This window comes from Ochotona princeps, chromosome 3 (genome assembly GCF_030435755.1).
Source record: "Ochotona princeps isolate mOchPri1 chromosome 3, mOchPri1.hap1, whole genome shotgun sequence".
NCBI classification, from domain to species: domain Eukaryota; kingdom Metazoa; phylum Chordata; class Mammalia; order Lagomorpha; family Ochotonidae; genus Ochotona; species Ochotona princeps.
Window position 1 is genome coordinate 51508217 of NC_080834.1, and position 4279 is coordinate 51512495.

Below are 4279 nucleotides of genomic sequence, written 5' to 3' on the forward strand. Positions count from 1 at the left end.
ACAAATACTTTTGGGACAACTGATTAGATGCTTAAGAAGAATTAAAAAGCAAGATCTGTATCTGTCACATTATACACAAATCAGCTATAAATGATTAAGGACATAAATCTGCATGCAGAAATCATTAAGTATTTGAGGAAAACAAAGGAAGCACTCTCCAAGAAGTAGGAACTGGGGAAGACTTCATAGAAAAGACGCCTAAAATGAATTAAAAATAATAAATAAATAAATAAAAAGAAAAGACGCCTAAAGCACAGCCAGTCAAAGCCAAAATGAACAAATGGGGTTACATCAAACTAAAAAGCTTCTGTACAACAAAGGAAACAAAGTTAAGAAGCAACCAACAAAATGCGAGAAAAAATTTGCACTCTACACAAGTGGTAGGGGACTAATATACAGGATTTACAAAGAGCTTCAGAAACCTAGGGTCAGTCTAGAAAAATTCTGTAAAAAAAATAAAATACAGCAAAGGAAAGGCACAGACATTTTTCAAAAGAACTGATTCAGATGGCTAACAGACATATTACAAGATGTTGAGGCTCCCCAGCCATCAAGGAGATACAAACTAAACCCCCATTGAGATATAGCCTAACTCCAGTGAGACTGGCCTGCATTCAAAACTCTACTTAGAACTGCTGGTGTGGATGTGGGGAGAAAGGCACCCTCCTTCACTGCTGGTGGGAGTGCAGGCTAGTACAAACACTGTGGAAATCATGGAGTGTGCTTTCAGAATTTCAAATAAGCCTGCCATATGACCCAGCCATCCCATTCCTAGGAATATTGCCTCACATAATTTTTTAAGCACTCTTCTCTTTTGGTCAAAACCTTGGAAGTACAGATTACTTTTCAAGATACTGAGTTATAAGAACACATTTTGAGGGCCTGGTATGATAGCCTAGTGACTAAAAATTTCCGCTTGCTAGCGCCTGGATCCCATATGGGTGCCAGTTTGTGTCCTGGCTGCTCCACTTCCCTTCCAACTCCCTGACTATAGCCTGGGAAAGCAGTAGAGGATGACCCAAAGCCTTGGGACCCTGCATCCACATGGAAGACCTGAAGAAGTTCTTGGTTCCTGACTTTGGATCAGCCCAGCTCCAACCATTGTGGCCCCTTGAGGAGTGAACCAGCCTATAGAATATGTTTCTGTTTGTTTCTCCTTCTTTCTGGAAAATCTGACTTTCCAATAAAAAGAAAGAAATCCTTTTATTTAGTAATTTTTTAAAGAACAGATTTTGAAAGAAGTTATTGTTAAGACATCATTACCATGCTCGCTTCGGCAGCACATACACTAAAATTGGAATGATAGAGAGAAGATTAGCATGGCCCCTGCACAAGGATGACATGCAAATTCGTGAAGCGTTTCATATTTTTACAAAAAAAAAAAAGACATCATTACCAATATTTCAAAACAGAAATACATAACTTAAGGTTTGTCAAAGCATTGATGTGTTGTGTACAATCAGATAAGGTTCTCATTTAATCATTCATTGATCAGAATTTTTATTCTTATTTAAAGTATACTAAAAATTTTACAATTTACACAATACAGTTGTCTTCCAAAAACGAATATAACACTGTATGGTAATTCAATGGTACCATTTATTTGTAATGAATTTAGGATTGTCACAGTTAAAATCATAAAAATGTGAGGCACTCTGGTGAATATTAATCATAAGTAAATAATATATTAATATCTGTTGTAAGAATGTCTACTAAAATTGCTTATGCTAAATATAGATTTACTTTGGTCCTCAGTGTTTTTTCCGGAAATCCTGCTATACGTGCTTTTCAAGTTACCTTTTGTCAAAAATAATACAGTTTTAAATTGTGTAAATTATTCCTGTCAATATGTTATTTCTGCTGCATAAATATGATTTTATTGCAAAATAAATATATACAATAAGTAAGTAACACTAACAATTATTACTCATTAGATATGTGAGTGTTTGTATCTTGCAAAATACGAAGATTACTTGACAAATAACATGTGTTTAAGAAACATGCTATGTTTATTTATCAGAGTATCCATATCTGGGAACATACATAATAGCCAAACACCCAGTGCTACTTCAAGCACTGCCGATAATTCTGCAGGTTGATGAGAACCAGTAATCTGACCACTTTAAGACAATAGGAGCTTTGAAGTCTTAAAAGTATAATAAACCTTGTAGAATTTGTTGTCTCTTCTTTGAGGATTGTTGGATATTTTTCTGATTTGTTCTTCTGCCCTGAGTTTACCCATCGTAGCATAATAACTGGGGTGCTATTGTAAAAGAGTGAGAAATAAATCAAAAAAGCCTAAATAATAGTACTCCTATACTGTATCTAATGGTGCATAAGTGTTATTTGTAAAGTACATTTCACTAATCTGACCATCCCTTCCTGTTGAGACCCCATGTGACAATGCTCTAGCTTAGCAGGGGTGATATGTGAAATCAGTGCTTTTGTATATCAAGCTATTTTACTTGTTCTGTCCATTGACCTTGCATTACACCTTCAGAACAGCAAAGAAGATGTGAAGTACTCTGAGTATCTTTTAATATGTAACAGCTGCTTTACATAATATCCATTTTAAAACTGAGTTTGCAAAAAAAAAATTCCAGACTTCACACAAGACTATATGAAATGCTGTGATTTGAAGTTTAAATTTCAAAATTAATATGTAAGACACAGTAGTACACTGAGGCTTTTGAATATTCACTCAAGGCCAATCTTTTTAAATACAGATGATTTGGTGCCGAAACCTGCATAGAATGGAGCTGGAATTTGGCATTCAAGGAAAGAGCATTTTACAGACAGGCACTAAATATGCTTGGTGATGAGAATGATAAATGACAAGTCTCAGGAACACAAGTCATGTATCTGGTTGGACATCACTGGCAGCATTTCCTGCACTGAAGAATTATGTTAGCCTTTCAAGTAGTTCTAAGTGAGCAGTTGATATTTAAAAGGAAGGAAATCAACAGATGGAATGTCAGAAACTTTAAAAATAATTCCAAACATTGTTCCTAATCGTGTTAATGGTTTGCAATGTATTTTCACTTTTTAAAATTAAAATGTTGCATGTGGATTTTAAAGCACAATGAAAAACACTAATGCTCTTCTGAATTCTGAAAAAACAGATGGTTTAATAAAACAGAATCGTGATTTTTTTGAAAAATATTAAACATACTTGTCCTTAATACATATTGTATTCTATAGTTTAAAAATTAAGAATTGTCCCTCACCTCTCTGTATATCTGACTTTGTAATAAAAATAAATGTTTAAAAAAAAAAAGATTGTCCTTCTGTAAATAAAATGGAAACTTCTATTTTAAAAAATATGCTTTAAGTCCCTATGTATAAACAAGAAGTTACAGAGAAAATGAAAAATATATAATGTTGCTTCTGAATTGTCACCTGCTACTACTGGGAATTTACTTTTCTCCCATTTTGTTAGTAATACCTTCAATAATCCTACCAGGTGGATTGATAATTGTATCAGTAGGCTTTCTGCCAGCTGCTTAGACAGGCCATGTGTGGCCAATACAAAAAAGGGAGCTGCTGCTGCTGCTCTCTAAAGTTTAGTGTACTCGCAAGCGAGCTGACTCCTCTCCAGTATGCAAGTCTCCCTGAAAAAGGTTAAGCATATACAGTCTCAGGATTGGAATGACAAATTTTATGTCTACTGTGAACTAAAACTTTGTTGAATTTGCAAGATTTTGTGCAAGCAACAGCATTTATAAAACAGGCAATATCCTTCCTTGGGAAAATTTATTTTCTCTGGCATATACTGAGCAAGAGGTTTGTTAAAAGAGTCAATGCATTGAAAATCGTGTAAATATTAGCTTCTTATGGTTCATCTAAAATATATTATTCTCAATTGATATTACAATAAACTGATAGAAAAAAAGGCTGTTTATCAAGTGATGAACTTCAACTTGTGACATACTTAGGAAAAATATGTATTTCCACTGAAGCGTAGTCTAATGTGAGGCAATACGATCTTTTTTATTTTTAAATTTAATATATGTCTGTATGTATCAGCACACATTTTATATAAAGCAGGCTTAAAAATGTTTGCATCCCTCTCTTCCTTTGGTATACATAATTTTACAATCATAGAAACCATAGAGCAGTTAAGTTAAACAAATCAAATATGGTTATAATTAGAGAAGAATTTAGTATTAGAAATGAGTTTGAGAAATTAGGTACCGTGTTGTGTCACTGGGGAAATCATACTTTAGAATATATACCCAGCAGGAATTTATTTAAATTATTTGCTTGCAAGGTTAAATCA

The 4279-nt window shown here is 33.9% G+C and overlaps 1 non-coding gene across 1 annotated transcript; it reads left to right on the forward strand.

Moving 5' to 3' along the window:
* Window positions 1-1264: 1264 nt before the first annotated feature.
* Window positions 1265-1371, forward strand: LOC131479951 (U6 spliceosomal RNA). Its single transcript, XR_009245198.1, has one exon. It is a non-coding gene; the product is annotated as a U6 spliceosomal RNA (small nuclear RNA).
* The last annotated feature ends 2908 nt before the right edge of the window (window positions 1372-4279 follow it).